Raw genomic sequence first — 23,721 nt, forward strand, 5'->3', positions numbered from 1 at the left:
TCCCCGCGACAATAAATAGAAGAGACGCGGGGGAGCATAGAGACTGAGCGTGGAGGCTAGAGCGCCGCCGGACAGGGCGCCCCTAGGCTCCTCGCTAGCCACTCATTTCCGGCTCTCACTGCTCCCGTCACTTTGCCCCGCCCCTTTCCCCACTTTCCCTTCCTCCTTCCTGGTCCTGCGGTCAGGCCGCCCCTGCCCGCGAGGTGGGCGAGGTGGGCCTGCCGGGGAGGTGGGTGCGTTTGGGCCCGGGTTTTTTTGTTTTGTTTTGTTTTGTTTTCCGCTTGAGAACCACTTTAGACGATTTCGACAAAACCGTGAATGCCTTTTACATGTTTCGGTGGTGTTCCAAACAGGAATACTATTTTCTGGAGTGCATTATAATATAAATGGACTTTTTTTTTTTTCTCTAACCTTGGCACTTTGTTAGCTCATTCAAGTTATAGAAAAGTCCCACCATTAACATCATTCACAAAGCTAGCCCTTAACTAAATTTGCAAAGGCATTTTCTGATAAAGTCTTCGTTTTTTCAGTTAGAAGAAATGTGTTAATTTACGTTGTCGTGATAAAGCGCTCATTAAAAATTTTAATCCTAGTCCGAAAATAGATGGATGCTGCATGGATGATGAAGGGACAACGCGTGGATGGAGAAGATAGAAGCTAGGCGGACAGAGAGACAGCTGGGTGGAGGAATGGGTGGATGGACAGACAGCAGAGGGCTCGAGCCACACCGCTGTCTTCTGTCCCTCCAATGTTTCTTACTCAACTTGGGTTTGCAGTCGGGACTCTGCCAGGAGGCACTTCAAAGCTTCTGCGCCGGGAAGCCTGATTCTGGAAGAAGTGGGGGTGCCAGGAGAAAAGGCCGAGGGGCGTTTGGGGGAGCTCACCCCAACAGCTGGGGACTGAGACCTTCCACGGCTTTGCGCCCAAATAACTCTGCAATGACCCGGGCCGAGGGCGCGCACTCGCGGGTTTGAACCGCCGCGCCGTGGCCGAGTAAGCTTCAGGGGGGGCCCGCGGGGGTGGCGGGAGACCCCCCCGCTGCGTGCGGGAGCCAGACTCGAGGTAACGGCTCTGGGGTCACAAGGCAGCGTGGAAGCCGCGCGGCGCCAGGACACACACCCCCAACCCCCTAGCCAGACCTGGTCTGGCATCTCCTGAGCTCGCTCTGGCCCTAGATGAGGCCAGTGGGCAGCTTTGAGTTAATAGAGCTACCGAGGTGGGCTCCATGGTACCTGGTCTGTGGTATGAATTGTTGATAAAACTATTGCTACCACTTCGCCTTTTTTTTTTTTGAAGATTTATTTATGCATGCAAGAAATGGGGTACAGGCCAGAGATCCAGGGAGTGAGAGGATTCATGAGAGACAGAGTGGGGAACAGAACAGGCAGATGAACCGAGGGGCGCTGCTGAGGGGAGCAGCGGGCAAGCCAGGAGAGGTCTGCTGTGCCATGTGGGTATCTCCCCGAACTCATGCTGCAGAGGCTGCGGATTGCTTCACAGTGCGGTGCCCAACCCCTTACACCACCAGGGAGGCCACCTAGTGCCACTTCCTTTTGAAAGAGAAGATACAGTTTGAATTGGGGGTTTATGGAGTGGGTCACCATCTGGGTATTTATTTACAGGGTCTCCAAGCATGTATCCTGATTTTTTGCTTCCCATTCTTCTTGTTTAGTAAAATATCTGAACATCAAAAAGCTGTAGAACTGTGGAATTTGCATAGTTTTCACTTTCTGTACTAATTTCTCAAGTAAGTGTCATAGTTTGTGTTGAGTGTAATGAAAATGAACAAGAGGCTATGTTGGAAAGGAATATCTGTGTGGTAGTAGGCACAGATTTTTAGGGGTTAACATGTCAGCTGGTATTTAAAAAAGATAGGCCTAGAAGGTATTTGCCCGTGTTCCAGGCAGAGGGAACAAGATATGCTAAGAGTATTCTGGCCAGAATATTAGTATAATGGGGCATCCAGATCAGAGCAAGGGAAAGAGGGACATGAGATGAAATTGGAAAAAAGTTAAAACCTTTAGCCTTCAGTGTCTTGTAGACCATAGAAGAGCTTTAGATTTTCTTCCAAATATAGGGGACTGAATATTTGTAGGGTAGAGTAACATGGTCTGATTTACCAAGGGAATGGCCCAGGAAATGCTCTGCTCCTGAGATACTACAACTGATAAAAAGTCAATTTTGTGGCAATAGTGACCAAATTCTAAGGCATTTATGAGGCACCTTCCTTTCAGGGACCTAACAAGATACCAGTTATTAAGCTTGTCAATTACTTTGGGTTCTATTTTGTCATAGATGGTGAACAATTTGACTCATTACAATAGCTCCCCATTCTGAAAATGGATTTGATTGTGCTGCAAGCACCTTTCTTTATAGACTCATTGAAGCTTTATACACTATCTCTTCAACCCATGTGCCATTCCAAAGAATTCATTTGAGTACAAAAAAGAATGATATCAACCCTGTGGGTTTCACTGGTCTTATAATATATTCCATTAATTCAGGTGCCAGGTAAGTTTGAATATAAGGTATCTATTCTAAGCCAAGACTCTGGATTAATACAGAAATTAATACCTGCAACTAGGGAATTGAATTGTCTGGCCATAAAGAGTAGAACTGGTTTAGTCAAGGTGGGATGAGGACAAGAAGGAGGGAGTTGGTCAGGGAGTTGGTGAACTTAATCAGTTAGAGCAGTGCTCTTGAAATGTGATGTACAGACCAAAGCCAGACTGGAAAATGTACTGATCAGAAATAAAATAGGAGTAGGAATTGAGAGGAGGATTTTGAAGCTTTTCACAATTTGACAATACTGTGACATATAAGTGAGTGTCCAATTTTGTATTTATGAAAACATTTGTGATGAGGTGGTAAATAAAAACAAACAAAAATGGATTCTACACCATAGATGGCTTGAGACACTGGTATAATGTTTGTTACACCCATGAAGACTCTAGCTTTATGAACCTGGTTTAAAAATATCAGGCCACTGGAATATGTTGGCTAGAAGTAGATCTTATATCCCTTAGTGATCTGAAAGAGACAGGCTGTGTTCAGCATAGACTTTCTCTAAGAGACAAGTCATGGGTGGGTGATAATTATATAACATTGTTAAGAGGAATCATTTCTGCCAGTGGTTTAGTTAAACTATACTGATAAGGATCAGATAATACCTATTCTGCCAGTTGAAACAACTAAATCTTCAGCCTCATAGGTAAGACGCTATTTAGAACTGAAGAGACCTAGGGGAATCAGGGGTAGCTCATTCTTCTCAACTTTTCCTATATATCTTCTGCTGTGCCCCTTTGAAAAAGGTAATTGAAAAATTGAAAAAGTTAATTTCATTATGCTAGTTGAGTGGTGAACAGTTTAGGAGAATCTGGTGCTGTAACCTGGTTTTATGACCCCAGCAAGTTCCCTCCCCCAACCTTCAGATAGTCTATGGCAAAGGTATTGAACTAAGAATTAGGGAGATGACAGTTACTAGGCCGTTTCCAAGAGCTAGAAACAGGAAGGGCAGAGTCCATGTTCAAACCTTGTGTCTCAATGATATTATAACAAGCTAATGGATTTCCCCCAAATGACATTGACTGACAGTCAAGTAAATTTTAAAGTTTTGTGAGAAAGTCCTCAACCTGGAAAAAAGCATCTACTACTGTGCTGTCTCACAGACAATCACCTGGTTCCCATCCTATAGAAAGATGAATCTGGGTGTCAAGTCAATCCCACAAGGTGTCTTCTCTCTATCCCTCTAAAGACAGGGATTTTGGGGATAATGGACAAAGGAAAACTTGACAATTTGTTGGCTGATCAATGATTTCAATTTCTGTACTGAAGAAAAAAGGTCCTTATGCTTATTACTGTTGCCTAACAGGAAATGGTATACACACCTACATCCATACTTTACATCTCTGATTTGCCCTTTCTTGTTAGTTTTTGTTGTTTTGTTATACCCCCTCATCCTTTATTGTATATCTGTGGATTGGGAATAAATTAATACGTTATTCATCTTTTAGCCACATCTGAACCTGATTAAAATTGACTACACTCAAAGATCATGAATTTGAAGCTGATTTCAGTGGCTGGATATGACTTTGAGTTTTCTTCTTTCGCTTGGTAGAAATTAAGTATATATTCTATTGCATATAGGATAATTACTGGAAGGACAACTATAGCTATGGTGAAGTCTCTCTCTCTCTCTCTCTGTGTGTGTGTGTATGTGTGAGGGTGAGGGTGGGGAGCATGTGGGTGTGTGCATGCACTGAGCAACCAAATGATGTAAGGAACATTTACTGTTTTGTTAGACTAGAACTTCTCTCTTCTTTTGGGAAGTGTACTGTACTCTTCTTTCTACTCCTTGTCTCTGTCTAATCAAATGGGAGCTATAATAGCCACAGAGGTTGAAGAAAGGTGGGCTTCTGAGCTAAACTGGCTAATTTCCTCTACTGAAATTAATTTATTGTTCCCTGTTCCAAATTCACTCTTTGTGCCTGCTCTATGAAGATGGATCTGGGCCCTTTAAATGTTTTTCTTTTGCTATTGCTAAAGTATGTCAGTAGAAAGTGCTAGAGAAACATTGTAGTAGGAAAGATTTTTACTTCCCAGTTTCAGTCTGCACCCCTAGCTGTCTCCTGAAGCATGGACAGCTTTCTAGAATCTACCTTCTACAGCACAGGTGGCTTCCCCAGCCCCACTCAGGGGTCTGAAGGACAAGCAGTGGTAAATCTTCTAAGGGGACAGAGCAAAATGGGAAGTTGCCAATGGTTTTGATAAGTGGACAGGGCCTTACATCAGAAGACTGGTGGTGGGCCTCCCCTGGTGGTGCAGCGGGTTGATCGCAGTGCTGTGAAGCTGTCAGCAGCTTCTGCAGCGAGGGTTCGATTCCTGGCCAGCCAGGGAGATTCCCACATGGTGTGGCAGACCTCTCCTGTTGTGTCTGCTGCTCCTCTCAGCGGTGCTTTCAGTCTGTCTGTCTGTTCTGCTCCCTACTGTCTCTGGTAAATCCTCTCACTCTTGCACGCCTCTGGCCTGTGCCCAGCTCTTGTATAAAAATAAATAAATCTTAAAAAAGAAAAGAAGAAGAAGACTGGTGGTGAAGTGTGGGGAAGAGGTGTGTGAATTGCCTCCTGTGAATGGGCACAAACTGTGATGATATTTGTGTCCTATTGAATGCACACTGAAAGTATCCACTGAAGTGAAGAATTTGCAGGTGAAATGGCATAGACCCATAGACTCTGGGTATCAGCCAACCACTGTTCCCAACCAGTACTTTCTCAATGAGCCTATTAGTTTGGTGGGCCTATAAGTGGTTGTAGTGATGCAGGCAAAGCGTGCACTTAACCTGGATTTCCCCTCACCATGGCACACATCTGCTGACATTACTACCAAATGCCTAATTTGTCAACAGTAGAGAACAATATTGAACCCCTGATGTGGCCCCACTCCCCAGGGTAAGATTTATTTATTTATTTATTTATACAAGCACTGGGTACAGCCAGAAGTGCGGGAGAGTGAGAGAATTCACCAGAGCAAGAGTGGGGAACACAACAGACAGAATGACGAAGTACACTGCTGAGGGGAGCAGCGGGCGGCAGGAGAAGTCTGCACGCCATGCAGGACCCTCCTCCAGTGGCCGGGGAGCAGCCGGGGATCGAACCGGTGCTGCAGAGGCTGCGGGCAGCTTCGCAGACCAGCGCTCAACCACTGTGTCACCAGGGGAGGCCCTACTCATAATATTTCTGAGGGGACAGTCTGTGAACTCAAAGAAATGCTTTATCTACCATCAGTGCATCCTGCACAACACTGTCTCTGGTCAGGGAACTCATTTCACAGTTATAGCAAATATAGTGATTATCCATGGCTATGGAATTAACTGATATACCACATACACCACACTTGGAAGCAGATGACTTAACTGAACAGTGAAATGACCTAGTGAAGACTCAATTATGACCTAGTTGGGAAGCAATACCAGGGAAAAATGGGGTTCTGTCTTATGGGATATGTTTTGAAACATAGGCTATTATACATTACTCTATCTTCTGTGACCAGAATATATCTGAATCAAAGTATGAGAGTGTGAGTGGCTCTTCTCACTTTTTCACCCTAGTAACTGCTGTCAGAATTTTCCTCTCTTACCTGAAAACTTTGCTGCTGGTTTGAAGACCTTAGTTCCCAAGGAGAATGCTTTCTTTAGGAGATGCAACAATGGTTCCATTATATTGGAAAGTGAGACAGCCAACTGATCATTTTGGATTCCTTATCTCCCTGAAACAAAAAGCAAAATTAGGCGGGGGCGGTAATCTACTTGCTGAAGTGATTGATCCTCATTACCAAGGGGAAATTGACTTGCTTCTGCATGATGGAACCAGGAGTAATAGTATGGAACAAAGAGGTTCTCTTAGTCCTTTCATGTCATTATAGCAACAGAAATAAAATGTAGAGTGCTTGAGGTCTCAGATCCTTTGGAAAATGAAGATTTGGGTCACTCCAACAAGTGAAGAATCCCAACCAGCTGAGGTTCTGACTTAAGGCAGGAGAAATACAGAGTGGGTAGAGGAAAACAGAAGCCATAGATATAAAATACAGCCTTGTGAACAGTTACACAAATAAGGACTGTAGTATCTTTGCATATTTTCTATTGTTTATCATCTGTATATGTTTATTTGTATCCACTAACATTTTCTTCTTTTCTCTCCTTTCCATATTTATCTTATATTCAGGTAGTCAGAGTTGTATCCTAGAACTTCTGTAACAAAGTACACAACTTGTTTCACAGCAATGGCAATTTATTCTTTCATGGTTCTGGAGGCCAGAATTTAGAAAACAATGTTGGCAGATTTGGTTTCTCAGAAAGGCTTTATGGAGAGAATGTGTTCCATATCTTCTCCCTGTTTCTACTGGCTGCCTCGAATCCTTGGCACTAAATCTCTGCCTCCATCTTGATGTCATCTGCTCCTCTGTGGGTCCTGTTTCAAATGTCCCTCTTCTTCCTCTTTAGGATACCAGTCATTGGACTTAGGGCCCACTCTAAATCCAGGATGATCTCATCTCAAGATTCTTAATTTCATTACATCAGCAAAGACTATTTCCAGATTTCTGGGGGGTTAGGACTTGAACATATAGTTTTGTGACCACAGTGTAACTCAATCACTACAGAAGTTAGCTTTACAATTAGAATTTAGAAAACAGGAACACTGACTGAAACAGTGGAACACTGACTGAATTTGAGGATTAGCATAGCCAGTAATAGACACAAGGACTCCTAGGACTCTGTATCTCCTTATTTTGGGGAAAGGTGAGATGTCACTTGTAGAAGGATACAGTATCATGTTTCATGAAATACGGAGTTGTTTTGTTGTAGGAAGGCGCATATAGGCATTGAGTAGTAAGGTAGCTTTCTGTAGTGCCCAGGGCTCCTACAAGGTGAGCAGATTCTCTATTGTCTGCTTCTTGCAACTCCTGCAGGCCCCCTCCTACCTCCTCCCTGTCACATGGTTTTGTAAGAAAGCCTCCCCATTGAGACACCCCACCTGTGAATTGCTTTCTCCAACATGTGGAGAATGGATTTTCAGTGAATTCTGTCTGAAGCATCATAGCAACTTCTCTGTCACACAGTGAGTCAGAGCTGTGTCCCCTGCAACAAGGCCTGCTGCTCAGCCATGGTGGGGGCTCTTTCTTGGGTGTCCCGTTTCAGCCCTACAGCATCGTGCCTACTCCTTATTTGTATGTTTCCTATGTTTATTAGGGTTTTCTTTATTTCTTACTAGCCAGTCCCCCAATTTTCCAATTCCCTATAATAATTAAAAATTCTTCACATTATGCCATCTCTGTTCAAACTGCCATATAGTTTATGGCTCCCTGTTGGACTCACTATCCCATTTCTTTGGATACTGTGATTGGCTGGAGACAGGTTGTGACCATGCCAAGCCAGAGGGTGTCCCACTCCAGGATTCATTGAGGTGCAGTTGAGGAAAATTCCTTTTCTTATGGTATAACCAGGAGAATGTGGATTGAGGGCAACAAGTTCACATATCCTCATGAGGAAGAAGATAAAACAAAGCTGACAGGGAAAGAGAAGTAGAGCAGAGGGAGTTAAAAAGAGAAGCAAGTAAATAAGTGGAAGGTGGAAATTTACCTCTTAGGAAAGGATAAACAATAACTGATATTGAGGCAGTTGGTTAACCTTAACCTTAAGGTTAACTAACCTTAACTCCCTTCTGGAGGAGTTCTTTATGACATCTGTTAAATAAATCATTTTCAAAGATCCTCAGGTCCATTAGGTTTTATCATAAAATCTCTATCCATATTCAATATGTGACCTCTTTTCTAATACACTAATATGTTTTTTTGAAAAGTGAACAGTAGTGTCTTGAAAAGTTTGTATTTAAAGAAAAAATTAAATCTAAAAACTGAAAATGATTACAGAAAAATGTTAACCATTAAAAACTAATGGCTATAATCATATCAGCAAAATGAAGTAAAAATTAATAGATATATGATGAGAAACTCAGAGTATGTACACCAATAAATCTCTCTGAATTATTGATGGAACAGATAAAAATTAGTAGAGCTATAGAAGCTATAACTAACAAAACATCTTGTTATATGCTTTAAGGAAGAAAGTCTGAAAATTCATGAACTAAAGTATTCATGAGTATTCATTAAATTAGAGAAAGAGGGCTTCCCTGGTGGCCTAGGGGCTAAGTCTCAGCACTATGACCTCTGAGGCCTAAGTCTGATCCCAGCCCAGGGGGCTAATCCACAGATGGCACACAGACCTCTCCTGTCTCACCCGCTGCTCCCCTCAGCAATGTTTTCGGTCCTTCTGCCTGTTCTGCTCCCTATTCTGTCTCTGGGGAATCCTCTCACCCCCCACACCTCTGACATGTACCCTAGTTCTTGTATGCATAAATAAAAGAATCTTTAAAAAAAAAAAACCACCAAAACCCCTTTCCATGGCAAGTGTTATTGAATTAAGATGTGGTATCTGTCTTATATAAAAGTATGACCCCCCTCAGATGGGTCAAATCTGTGAGCCAACATGATAGAATTTCTATCCTGAGCAATGCTGCAGAAGACACTTCAAATTCTTCCTTATCTCCCCATGCAGACTGTCATTTTACTGTGAACTCTTTTTTTCTTTGAGGAGTTAAAGTTATTGGTCAGGTGTTGGTGCCCCCACCTTGAAACCATACCTTGATTGGATTTGTGATGATTTTGTGTTTCTCCTCTGCTGTTAGTTTCTTGGGACTCAATTCATTCTAGTTTTCCTCTGAGATACAGTTTCATATGTAAGGATTGATTTTAGCACATTTTCTAGGTCTGCAAACTAAACATATGTAACCCGTATTTTCTAGCTCATTCTTTCATCACAATCTTCCTTAATTTCCTTTGCCCCAAGAACCTCAAACTTTCAAAGAGGTTTGCAGAGTTTCTTGCCTTTGTATCTTCCATTTGGAAAATTAGCATCTTTACCCCCCTTCCTACTCTTTGTCTTGTGCTTGTTCTGCTTGCTCCTGAAGGCTTTCTCCCAGCATTCTCTTCTCACCATTTTAGTAGACAGGTTCTGTGTTAATTTAGCTGTGGAGTGGGAAGGGACTTTGGAGATCCATTCAGTTTTATAAATAAGAAAAGAAAGCTCACACTATTTTTCCTACTAGTTTCCTCCGGGGCATGGTTCTGCATCAGTTGTTTCCTTTCTGAACTCCACTACCCATTCGGTAAATAGGTTCGCTGCCTGTGACAACACATTAAAAGGAAACGAGAAACAAGACTGCCACCGTGTGGTGTGAAGCTTGGATAGACAGGAAGGCTTTATACCCAGCAGTGGGAAAATTGTGCAAGGTCGGTTTCCCTTAATAATAACAGTAACTGCAACTTTCACCATTGTTGCTACGATCAATTTAGTACAGTGTTGTGGAATCCTCTTGAACCTATATCAGGAACTCCCAGCACAGCCATTAGATCTAGCTGTGGAACTGCCTGAAGTCCCAGGAATATATCGTTGATAGATGTCCACGGATTGAGAGAGATAGATAAGGCTCTTAGGGATGTGTGCATGTTCTTAAAATAGGCTTATATATGCATGCCTTTATTTTATAAAACCAAACTAAGTAAAATAATGTATTATAGTGTATTATAGTCTTAAAATTCTCTTTTCCTGTCCTTTTTCACAGGCAGATACTTTTAGCATGAAAAGCATATTGTGTCAATGAGATAATTTAAATAAGATTTAGTAAATGCTAAATGAAGCAAATATTTAAATGTTAAATTTTAATGTAAAGTTGTTTAAGTAGTTACGTAAGTTTTGCTCTAGTTACAGAGCCACAGAAATGTGTGTTGGAGTCTATTTTTAGTTAAACATGAAGTGGAGGCGCAAGGGATTTCCTGCTCGAATTATATAGAGGTCAACTCTGGATGTGATGCTTCTAGCAAACAGGTGTAGGGCAAGAAGCAAGGCAATAAAAATAAATTCGCCAAAAATTACTGTATAGTTGATATTCTTATTCTACATAACTGCAAATTTCTCATCCAAGTACTCATGGGTCTGCCCTACTTCACCTGGAATTGTTGAGAATGGCCAATGGATCCCAAATTAGCAACTCTGCCCCTAGTGGCCTTAAAGGGTAAGACAAGGGCTGCTCCCCGTAAAACTGCTTGACGTTCTTACCGCCATAAAGGAGCAATCTCCTTTATTCATTGGAAGCAGCTGAAAAATATATTATCAGCATTTTATATTTTTAAAACTTAATAATCTAGACTATTTGAGATAAACTGAAAATATGAACAGAGGGCTGACTGGATGGGCACTGGCCTCATGGTGTAGTCAAGAACTTGAGCTCTGGAGTTAGACATATTTGGATTCAAATCCCAGGTGGTGACTTTTGTTAAGAGATTTGAGCCCTCCAGTCTTCAGTTTCCTCATCTGAAAAATGGGCTAGTACTGCCCATCCACTGGATTACACGGAAAAGTTCCGCTCGCTGCATAGCAGTGCTTAGCGATCACTCGGTGCTGGGACGCAGACCGGTGGAATCACCCGGCAGCAGAGATTTGTGCATGCGCTGAGTGTGCTTACAATGACGCTATGAAATGTCATAAAGAAAAGCCTACTTTCTATTGTATTTTTATGCACCCATGGAAATAGTATGTCATTTAAAAGTAACGGATGCTGCTAGTGGGTTTCTGAAAAGCATCTCAATGATGTCTCCATTGAAGCCCCAGGTGTTTGCCTGGAGCTTGGAATTTCTTAGTTCAGCACCCAAAAAGAATTGGTTGCCTGGTGATAAATTCAGGCTGAACTGGTGAACAAAGTACCAATTTTCTAGTTAGATGATCCCAGGTGATATTTTCAGGACTTTCTCTTATTAGCTGTATGTCCTTGAGCTTCAGTTTCCTCATATGTTAACATAAAAACAGGAGCATGCACTTACATACTGTTTAGTGTATAGTAGAGTGATTACATTATCCTAATTATGGACATAATGCCAATAAGCACCTATTCTGGAGCAAATCTCAACACATCTATTTTGCTCTGTTGAGAATATTTGATGATAATGATGGTGGTCTCAGAAACCCCAGGATTAGGTACCTGGGAAGTTGATTTACAGATCCATTGTGTCTGAAGAATAGAAAAATAAAAATACAGGGAGAGGGTGGTTTTGACAGCATTCCGGTCATCAATTTATTGCTTCTCTGCTCCAAATCCAACCTATTGCCTGCTCAACTCTAAATCCACTGTTCTTTCTGGAGCTGTATTTTATAAGCCATCTTTTGCAGATGGCAGATGCTCAACTTTGTCAGTAGAGGGCACAGGAGGGACACTGCAAGAGGAAGGGGCTCCCTCCTGATTCACCTATAGTAGTGCTACCAGCAGCCCAGGCTATTGCTGCTGGAGAGACAGCCAGCAGTGTTTGATGGTCAACAGAACACACCACCTCCCCAGCACCTCTTCTGGAGATTATTCCAGGGTGAGGCACCTCCTTTGGAGGCTTTCCTGTGTAGGATTCCCAGAGAATAAATTCCTAGTATGTCTCAGCCATGGTTCCCAGTTTACCAGGCTCTGCTCACTGTACTCCAAAACAGGTGTTCTCTGCATGCTGGTCCCAGTTGAAATTGCTCGCTTGCCAGGCCTCTGCTCAGACCAGCTGTGAGCCAGCCCTGTTATAGAACAATCAGGGATTGTTTCTGTCCAGTGTCCTTTCTGAAAAAGCCTAAGTCCTAGCCTTGGAAAGAGGAACTTTTCCAAATTTTTTCCCCCCCAGGAAGAGACTCCTTCAGCCCCAGGCATTTCCCTTTCTAGCTATTCTGCTGTAGTTAATAACATTTTAAATTAAACTTTCCTTATTCAAATTATTATATGAATTCTATCCTCTGATTGGATACTGACTACACAGTTGGATCCTTCATTTTTCCTCTGTGAAAACCTAATCAACTATATTCTAGCATGAATTTTGTGACCAAATTTCCTTTAGCTCACATCTTCCTGGGACAATCATGTCCCTTTTGTCAGACCATCTGTGGCTCACATATATAAATTCCACTAACTATCAAATCAATATTAATGGCAGTCTGACATGTTAGTAGTTAGTCCGATATGTAATGGTTATTAGCCTGTTTGACTAGACTGATTTGCACCATCCTCTTTACAACTCTGGCTAACACCACCCAGCTGAGATGAAGAGAAAAGCACCATGGAAGATGTGGCACTGAATTGGACTTTGAAGGATAGAATTTTACCAAATGAAAATGCAGCCAATATGGTGGAAATATGTCAGGCATAATGAAAATGTGCACAGGGAAGCAAGACTGTTTCCCTGGAATGAACATGTTGGCTAAGGAAGAAGTGGAAATAGAATTGGAAGGAAGGTAGAAGTCAGATCATGAAAGATCTTGAATGCTAGAGAAAGGAACATGAAGAGATGCCATGTATTGACTACGTAGAATTTGGCAAGGTAGAATAAATTAAATTGGAATGGGATCTAAAACCTAATCAAAGATACTGAGAAAACTATTATAGTAACCAAAATATGGGGCAATCTGGGCCTATAACATACAATGGCCAAGTATGGGATATAAAGGAGGGAATATATGTGTAAAAACTATGTAAAGGAAGACTAGTAGATACTGAATGGTGGATATAAGAGAAGAAATCCTCATAATGTAGGAGACCAGTTTGTGTGTGTGGCATAGAAACAGGGATCAAGGGGGATATTTGATGCTGGATTGTCCAACCCAGCTGGGATATGCTGTGAGGAATGAAAAATCCTGATAATAAATGTAACTGGTGTGCTCATGTCATCAAGTCACTATTTACCTGTTATTATCCATTCTTTTATTGCCTCTTTAAAAAGTGTTCATTGGGGGAAGTTCTTATTCCCTAGAATGAAAACTTGGCAAGACCTAAAGCTTTTGTGTTAATTCTCAGTAGTTAGTTCACAAGGTCACAGAGTCTCAACTAAGTAATTAGAATGGCCAACCCAAGATATTAACAGAAGAGCTGGACTATATTCTGTGTTCAACCTCAACTAGCCATCACAGGCCTACCTGGGGCTAGAAGTGGAAATGGGGCACATGCTTTACCTTATCTGTTTCATTTCCCTTTTTTCTTTCCTTGATTCTTATCCCTGCCAATATCTGACCCCCAAACATTGAAACCGGAAGGAGTCCAGAGACTCATAAAGGGAAAGGAAAGAACTTTCATTTACAGAGTATCATTATAGTCCAAGCTCAGTGCTCGGGGACTGGCAGGTTCTACAGCCAACCTTTCTTTATTTCTTTTTTTAAAGATTTATTTATTCATGCATAAAGAACTGGTGTACAGGCCAGAATTGCGGGGGGTGAGAGGGTTCACCAGAGACAGAGTGTGGAACAGAACAAGCAGACTGACTGAAATACACTGCTGAGGGGAGTAGCAGGCGAGACAGAAGAGGTCTGCCGCGCCATGTGGGATTCTCACCGGCAGGCCAGGATCGAAGCTGCACGCTGCAGAGGCTGCAGACAGCTTCATAGTGCTGTGCTCAACCGCCTGTACCGCCAGGGAGGCCCTACAGCCAATCTTTCTCCTGTAGGCACTGTCCCTTGTCCCAGGGAGATGAGTTTCCATTTCAGGTGGCTGCTTGATGCTTTATCCATGGACTTGAGCTTAATGCTCACATCCCTTTACCTCTCCAGTGACTTCATGCTTGTGCAAGACAAGCTACTGTGCTGAACCCCAGTTCCCAGTGCTGGCTCTGCCACAGAGGAAGTTAACCTCTATGGCTTCAGAGGAGGCAACCCTCCCCCAACCTACCACTGCAGAAAGAACACCTGAAGCACTGAGCAAATTTAGTGAAACTCCAACCAGTAGGATAGCAAGTTCCTCCTTCCCTCCTTGGGATTGGGGTAGGATATACCTCACAGCTCAGTCCCTTATCACCCACAATACTTCCTTCTGTAGATGTTCCTTCCACAAAACTCTCCATCCTCTACCCATTTCCTGTCTCTGATATTCTTGGTTTGGTTAAAGGATTCAAGAGTCAGGAAACCAATTTTTCTGGATCATTTTCTTTTGTAAGTTCTTCATAAGGAGTTCTGTCATGAATCTTAACATCTGCTATGTCTCACGGGCCACTTCAATTTGAATAGTCTCTTACACAAGATGAATCCTACTGGTATTTGTTTTTTTCTGAAATTTTTTTATAAAGAATCAAGTCAATGATCATTTGTATCAATTTATTTTAATAGATGCTAACTATATTTATATACTAAAATTGCATATATATTTTTCACTCTCATTTTAAAGGACATTTTGAGACAGCTTTCATAGATTTGTTTCCAATCACTGCTGGAACAAATTGCCACAAAATCAGTGGCTTAAAAACAGCATGCATTTATTATTTGATGGTTTGAGGGGGTCCAACATTTGAAATTCTTGTCACTGGGCTAAAATCAAGGTGTCAGCAGGACTGTATAACTTCTGGCAGCTCTAGGGAAGAATCTGTTTACTATTGTTGCCAACTTCTAAAGGTTTACCAGCATTTTGGCTCCCGGCTACTCTTTATCTTCAAAACCAGACATGGCATGGAGTTTTTCTCCTGTACCCTCACTCTGGGACTGACACTTCTGTCTCCCTATTCCCCATTTAAACAATTCATATGCCTGCATTGGGCTTACAGGGAAATCTCAGATCACTTCCCTCTCTTAAAGTCAGTTGCTATTGATTGGCAAGATTAATTCTACCTGCAGCCTTAATTCTCTTTTGGCATGATTATCAGTCCAGGTTGAGCCAGAGAAGCAGAACCAGTAGGAGATACATACTGAGAGATTTATTGCAAGGATTTGTTTTATGCTATTGAGGGGACTGGCTAGGCAAGTCTAAATATGTAGAGCACGTCATCAGGAAGGGCAGAGAGAGCTTTTGGGCATAGACTGAAATTGCTATCTACAGGTGGGATTACTTTTTCTTTGAGAAAGTTTCAGCTCTGTTTTTAAGATTTTTAATTGATTGAAATATTTAAATTCTCTAGGACAATCACCTTTACTTATGCACAATTTTAACCGATTATGTACTTTTAAATATCATATGATTTCACTCTTACAGGGCAGATAAAGAATCAAAGCAACCAAACAAACAAGCAAAAAAAAAAAAAAAAAACCCATTCAATTCTGACAATGTAATCATGGTTACCAGAGGGGAAAGCAGGATAGGGGAATCAGTGGAATGGGTAGAGGGTATTGATTGGATGGAGATGGGGTTATTAGACCTGTGGTGGTGGATGTAGTGTGGTATCTACAGCTGTTAAGGTGTGAAGCTGTATACCTGAAACATAGTGTTGTAAACCCATGACACCTCATAAAAACAAACAAAAAAACCAGAAAACAAAAATCTAGGGACGATAGCTTAGCTACCCTGACGTGTCAACTAGACCATTATAGTCTAACTTTTGTCAACTTTGCATCCATCCAGACCTCCATAAACCAATCTTAACCTACCAATGAAGACAATGACAAAGTCATACTTCCACTTGACACCATGCATCCTGTGTACAAACAGAAACACAATAACACTTTCTTTAGGAGAAGATGCGGAGTTCATGGGTGACATTTACTCTTCTGTTTGATATACTGTAACTTGAGTACAGGATATAAAGTTAACTGTTATCAGTATATCATATGTTAGATGATAAGGGGATAAGAGAAGAAAACAAAAATAATTGCTTAAAGCACATACAAACAGACTTGTGACAAAATGAGGAAGAAATACTCATAACTATTATTGCTCTAACTTCTGCAGCTGAGTGCAGGGCCATAGCTGGTATTCATAGATAACTTCATCTCCTACATAGTCCATATTCCCTTTGTTCTCAGCAGACACCTCAGCTGGTCATGGCTCTTTGATTGGTGGGGTGACTCAAGTCTTCATTCTGGAAGAATCGATATGATAGTAGCCCTGCATGAACTAGATTGTTCTAATTTCCATTTACTCAATTACAAAGTACAATGGCTAATTTTAACATGTCAACTTGACTGAGTCATAGGGTGCCCAGATATTTAGCTAACCATTATTTCTGAGTATGTTCATGATGGTATTTCCATATGATGCTAGCATCTGAATAGGTTGATTCAGTAAAGCAGATCTTTCCCCAGTGTGCTGGACATCACCCAACCCCCTTGAAGGTCTGAATAGAACAGTGCAGCAGGGCAAGAGAGAACTCATTTTTTTCCTAATTGATTGAACTGGGACACAGGTCTTCTGTTACCCTTAGATTAGGATTTATACCAGTAGTTCTCCCAGGTCTCAGGTTTTTGGACTCAGACTGAAAGTACACCATTCCACCCTGCAGATGGAGATTGTGGAACTTCTTAGCTTCCAAAATTGAATGAGTCAATTGTTCACAACAAATCAATTACTGTATGTGAAATCATCTGAAATCATGCATGTATGTATATATAAATCATATCCACAGATCAGATTATGTAATATATATAAATCAAAACACAATCACTAGGGCCTCCCCGGTGGCGCAGTGGTTGAGCGCTGGGTTGTGAAGCTGCCCGCAGCCTCTGCTGCACCGGTTCGATCCCCGGCTGCTCCCCGGCCACCAGAGGAGGGTCCCACAAGCTCGCAGACCTCACCTGCCGCCCGCTACTCCTCCCAGCAGTGTACTTCGGTCCTTCTGCCTGCTCTGCTCCCCGCTCTGGCTCTGGTGAATTCTCTCGCCCTCCTGTGTTTCTGACTGTACCCAGTGCTTGTATAAATAAATGAAAAGAAAAATCTTTAAAAAGAAAAACAAAAAAGCACAATCACTATATGAAAATCATATACATCCTATTGATTCTGTTTCTCTGGAGAACCCTACCACATAGGCCCAATAGCACATTCGACCCTCATTATTCAGATTTTTTATCTGTAAATATATAAGTACTTTAAACTTTATTTATAACCCCAAAATTAAATACTTTCAAGCTTTTGTGATCATTCACGATTATGCAGAGTTGAGAAAATTTTGAATGGGCCTCTGTACGTGTTTCTAGGTCAGGTTACAAACAAGGTTCCCCCAGCTCTTGCTTCAACTCTTTTACCGGCATAACCGGAGGAGGCAGCCAGTAGAGGGTAGTACAGTGCAGTGCAAGACGTTCCAGGGCTGGGGTCAGTTGGACAAAGTTTGAATCCCAACTCTAGCGCCTCCTAATAGGGCAGTCTCAGGCAAGTCACTTAATGCTTCTGAACCTCATTTTCCATGCAAGAGAAATCAAAACATTTTCAAACGAGGACATGTATGTGAATGGTCTTAATAGCACTATAGTAACTTCAAACTAGAAACATCCTAAATATGTATCATTTGGTGAATGAATAAACAAAATGATATACATGCGAATTGAACAATAAAAATGAACAAGCTGCTCATACTTCTATCGACACAGGTGATTTGCAGTGAATATCTAGATAAATCAAAGCAGTCGTAAAAGACTGCATGTCGTACGATCTGTTTAATAAGGAATTTCTGGGAGATGTAAAATTTTAGGGATGGAAAATAGTAACATTTCAGTGGTTTCTTTACATACAGGTGAGTGGGAAGAGCAAGTACAATCAGGCATAAGGGAATACTTTGAGATAGTGTGTTTTGGTTACATAATGGTTACATAATGATGGAAATGTATTAAAATTAAACAAACTAAAGGAAAAATACATAATGCAAGAAAATATTTACATTGTTTAAAGTAAAAAAAAAAAACCCACAAGTGCTTATAATTAATGAGGAGCCCTGAAAAATCCTTAAGGAAAAGGTAACCCAAATGAAAATTAGGCAAAGCATCAAAACATACAATTTGTGTAATTAAAAAGAGAACCTATAAATAAGTGTGAGGTGCTCAATTCACTTATAACTAAAAAAAAAAGCAAATTAAAACAAACATGACATGGCATGTTTCACCTTGGATTAGGAAAGTTTTTTAAATTAAGCTTTTTATTTGAAGGTAATTGTAGATTCATATGCAGTTGTAAGAAGTAATGCAGGGAATTCTATGTAAACTTTACCCAGGTTTCTCCAATAGTAACATATTGCAAATCACCAGCACAACAACAGAACCAGGCAATTAACACTGATACAGAAAAGATACAAGCTATTCCCCATCACCACTGGATACTCCACTTTGCCCTTTTGTAGACGCACCTGCTTCCCTTCTTCTCTATCCCTTGCTTATCTCTTGGCAACCATTAATTTGTTCCTCATTTCTATAATTTAGTCATTTCAAGAATGTTACATCAATGCAATCACACATTCTGCAACCTTTGGGGATTCATGTCACTTAGCACAATTCTCATCCAAGTTGGTGCATGGATTAACAGTTCATTCCTTTTTATTGCTGAGTAATATTTTATGGTTTGGATGTACCACAGTTTATTTAGCCATTTATCTGTTGAAAGATATTTGGGTAGTTAGCAGTTTGGGCTATTATGAGTAAAGTTAGTAATGCTTTAGTTCTTATTTGTTTCTTCTCCTTCTTTCTCATCCTTTTACTTTTTCTTTTTCCTCCTTCTTCATGGCTGAAGCTTTCTATTTCTTCGTTGAGGCTTTCTATTTTGTTTGAAGTATGCTTTTAATTACTCACTGAAGCATTTTTATCATGATTGCTTAAAATATTTATTCAATAATCCTAATATCTCTGTCATCTCAGTGCTGGCATCTATTGATTAACTTTTCAAAAAATCTTGTTTTTTTAGAGCACTTTTAGGTTCACAGCAGAATTGAAAGGAAGGTGCAGTATACCATATACCATATTTCCCCCCACATGCATAGCTTCCCCATTATTAATACCTACACCAGAGTGATACATTTGTTACAATTGATGAACCTGCACTGACTGACCCATCACTATCATCCAAAGTCAGTAGTTCACGTTAGAGTTAGCTCTTGGTGCTGTTCAGTGTGTGGTCGGAAAAATGTGTCCTGACAGTCACCATTACAGTGTCATACAGAATATTTTCACTGTCCTAAATGTCCGCTATGCCCTGCCTATTCATCTTTCCATCACCTTCCATACAAATTTAAGGTTTCTTCACATCTTGCCATGGTTTGATAGATTTTTTTTTTAGTGCTCAATAATATTCCATTCCCTAGATGTGCCAGTGTTTATTTACCCACTCACCTACTGAATAACATCTTGGTGTCTTCCATATTTTAAAAATTATAAATAAAATGGTTATAATCATACATGTGCAGATTTTTATGTCGACATAAGTTTTCAGTGTTTTAGTTATATGTGAAGGTCTACCATTGCTGGATTATATACCCTTTTATTAGCTTTGCTCCTTTATTGAAGTTCAACTGATTGTAGCTTTGTGTGTCTATTCTGGACTTTTTATTCTGTTCCATTGATCTTACTTGTCTTTCACCAATACTACACTGTCTGGTTTACTATAGTGAGTTTTGAACTTGTGCAGTGTCAGTCCTTTAACTGTTTTTCTTCAATATTGTGTTGTCTATTCTGTGTCTTTTACACCACCTTATAAACTTTAAACTTAGTATGTGGTTACACCCAGAATAACTTGCTTAGGTTTTAATCAGGATTGCATTCAATCTATAGATCATGTTAGGAAGAGCTGACATCTTGACAATATTAATTCCTCCTAACTATGAACATGGAATCTCTCTTCATTTATTTAAGTCTTTGATTTCATTAATCAGTTTTGTAGTTTTCCCCACATAGATATTATGTATATTTTGTTAGATCTGTATATAATATTTTATTATTGGATTACTGTAAATGGTATTTTTTTCAACTTTAAATTTCTACATGTTCATTGATTATATCTAGGAAAGCAACTGAATTTTGTCTATTAATCTTATCTCCTCCAACCTTCCAATAACTGCTTATTAGTTGCAGGAGTTTTTGGTCACTTCTTTCAGATTTTCTGCATAGGTAGTCATGTCTATGGAAACAAATAATTTTACTTCTTCCTTATCAATCAGAACACTCTTTGTTTTCTTGCCTCATTGCATTAGGTAGGCTGTCCATATTAACTAGGTCTTAAAATTTATTTTAAGATCTTTATCTGATTTCAGAGACATATCTGTTTAATAGAAAATGTACAGTCTTAAATTGTACTTAGCAGTCTGAATAAGGTATATTTACTTCATCTTCCTGAAAATAGGAGTGTTCTGCAAAAGTTCTAAAATTTAATAATACTGAATATTGTCAAGGATGTGAGGAAGAAGAAATTGGTACTGAATGTGTAAACTTTTTTCAAATTTTGGTGAGAGCAATTTGATAGTAGTCATCTAAAAATTTTAACATTACCAGCCATTCTACTTGTAAGAAGCTGTTCTACACAAATGCTAACATGGGGACATAAAGACAATAGACACTAATTTTAGCATTGTTTGTATAGGGAAAAATAATTAGAAATAATTTCTAAATAAAGAGAAATTGTTAAAAATATTATGGTATCCATATAATACCATTATAGTAGCCATGACTTTTTAGTATATAAAACAGCATGTTCTCATTTTTTTTATATAAAAATTATGGAATGGCTTTTCTTGCTGCTTAGAACTGACAACTCAGATTATAAACTGTGGACAAAAAACCCTTAAGTATCTTATCCTACAGTGACATTTTCCAAGGAAGTGCAAACATTTTGTGGGCTGACATCTCTATTAGGGTTTATCAACAACTGGACAGATTAGCTGTACTACCTCCAATCACTATTGCTGTGAATCTCACCTTCTTCCAATATCCCTTTTGCAAACCTATAAACAGAGGATTTAGAGATAGTAGTAAGGCAGGGAAAGAGTCTTTAAAGGTTGTTTGTTTATGTAAGTGCTGTATTTTACTCCATTGACTTCCCATGAAAAAATGAAGTTGAATTTTTGCCCCCTTCACAAGTCAGGTTATGGAGGAAGGCTAGGACAACTGCTCACAGATGTGGTGGGTATCTAAAGAAAGAAGAGAAGACTGGCATCTCATTCCCAATGGAATTTTTGGGGTTGATTGTATACAGTTGTTTTAAGAATCTGCCCATGTGCCTATATAAACAGGGGAAAACAGAACTGAAGACAGATGTCAGAGAGATGAGAGCTGACCACAGGGTCAAGAGATACCAATGGCAAGAAAGCAGGGGCTGAAGGGCCTCCCTGGTGGTGCAAGAGGTTAAGCACAGCACTGTGAAGCTATCTGCAGCCTCTGCATCATGAGTTCGATCCCCGGACCAACCAGAGAGCAACCCACATGTAGCAGCAGACCTTTCCTGACTTGCCCACTGCTCCCCTCAGTAGTGTATTTCAGTCAGTCTGCCTGTTCTGTTCCCCTCTGTCTCTGGTGAATCCTCTCAACCCCGCACCTGTGGCCTGTACCCCAGTTCTTGTATGCATAAATAAATAAATCTTAAAAAAAAAAGAAAGCAAGGGTTGAAAGAATTGGGAAAGCTAAACATGAAGATGTAGAGGCAAACTCTAATTGTGGGAATTATGTGGAAGGGTGACTTCACTGCGTCCTTTTCCCTGCAGAAGAATGCACTCTTGTGTCCAAATGAGAGGACATATTGTGACCCTTGCTACATAGAGGACATTCAGAGCAAGCAAGAAGCAACAGTACACAGAGGACCACAGCTGGGTACTGTCAATAAAGACTCATCGTTGGACACACTGCATTTCAGTCCCCACCATCAGAGGAATAAACTCCTGACTAAGGTAGATCTAGACTTAGACCAGAGCCCCTTCCCTTCACTCTGATTCAAGTTAGTAAATTGGTGGAGGAACCAAAGAGAAAATGCTGTGCAGGACCCATGGAGCCACAGGTCATGGTTGAGGAGGAGAAAAGATTTAACATCAAATGTAAGATTTAGGCTTCAAAGTGGACAATACGACTGGGGCCTCCCTGGTGGCACAAGGGGCTAAGACACAACCTATGAATCTATCTGCAGTCACAGCAGCACGAGTTTGATCCCCAGCCAAGGAGTTACCCACATGGCACAGCAGACCTCTCCTGACTCGACTGCTGCTCCCCTCAGCAGTGTATTTCAGTCAATCTGCCTGTTCTGTTCCCCACTCTGTCTCTGGTGACTCCTCTCACCCCCTCACCTCTGGCCTGTACCCCAGTTCTTACATGTACAAATAAATAAATCTTAAAAAAAAATAAAGTGGACAATACTGAATTTGTCTTTAATAACAAAATGTTGGAAATGTTGTAGTGTCTGCCCTAGAGATCATTAAGAATTTGCTCCCACTAAGAAAAGGAGAGTCAACACAGCAGAGCAATGGTAGGAACATTAAACTGGTTTATGTTTCTTACTCTTTGAAGTTACAGCTGTTAATTGACATGTGATATACATATGTATATGTGTGTGTTAGTCTACATGTATGTATTTCCCCCAAAACACAAAAGCTATTTGGAAGGATCTTACTCCATTAAACAATAACCCACAAACTGGTATATTAAAGATCATGTTTATAATGAATAAGGTTTTTTTTTTTTTTTTTTTTAGAGGCATGTTTTATTTATTTATTTATTTGTTTGTTTGTTTGTTTTGTTTATACATGCACTGGGTACAGTCAGAAGCGCGGGAGGGTGAGAGAATTCACCAGAGCCAGAGCGGGGAGCAGAGCAGGCAGAAGGACCGAAGTACACTGCTGAGGGGAGCAGCGGGCGGCAGGAGAGGTCTGCGCACCATGTGGGACCCTCCTCCAGTGGCCGGGGAGCAGCCGGGGATCGAACCGGCGCCGCGGAGGCTGCGGGCAGCTTCGCAACCCAGCGCTCAACCGCTGCGCCACTGGGGAGGCCCTGAATAAGGTTTTTAATTTGGAAATAAACAATTTCCTTTATAAACAATGACTATACACATTAAATTCTCTCTGTAAGTTTCAAAAAGGTGAATAAGCCCAGAAAATTGGTGAAAAAAATCTTTCATATTTACATCCCACACATCCCCATGCTTTGAGTCCCCACCTCTTTGCTGCACCTCCCCCTGCAGTGACCTTCACTGCTGTGCTGGTCCGCAGCACCTCTTGATTAGCAAGCTGCAGTCTTTTGCTTATAGAATTCCTAAGGTTATGTCCTGTATAAGGCAAATTTTAATGTCAAGATCTCTGGAGGACTGACTGACTGCAAGGGCAGGAACTGGTCTCAAGATGATCAAAGCAGTGGTCTCTTACTTCCTGGCAATGATATTCGCTCTTGTCACATTTCTGCTCAGTTGACAGCTGTCATTCTTCTACCTGACTTTGTGACAGCTGACTCCCTCT

This window comes from Talpa europaea, assembly GCF_964194135.1.
Source record: "Talpa europaea genome assembly, chromosome: 2".
NCBI lineage: Eukaryota > Metazoa > Chordata > Mammalia > Eulipotyphla > Talpidae > Talpa > Talpa europaea.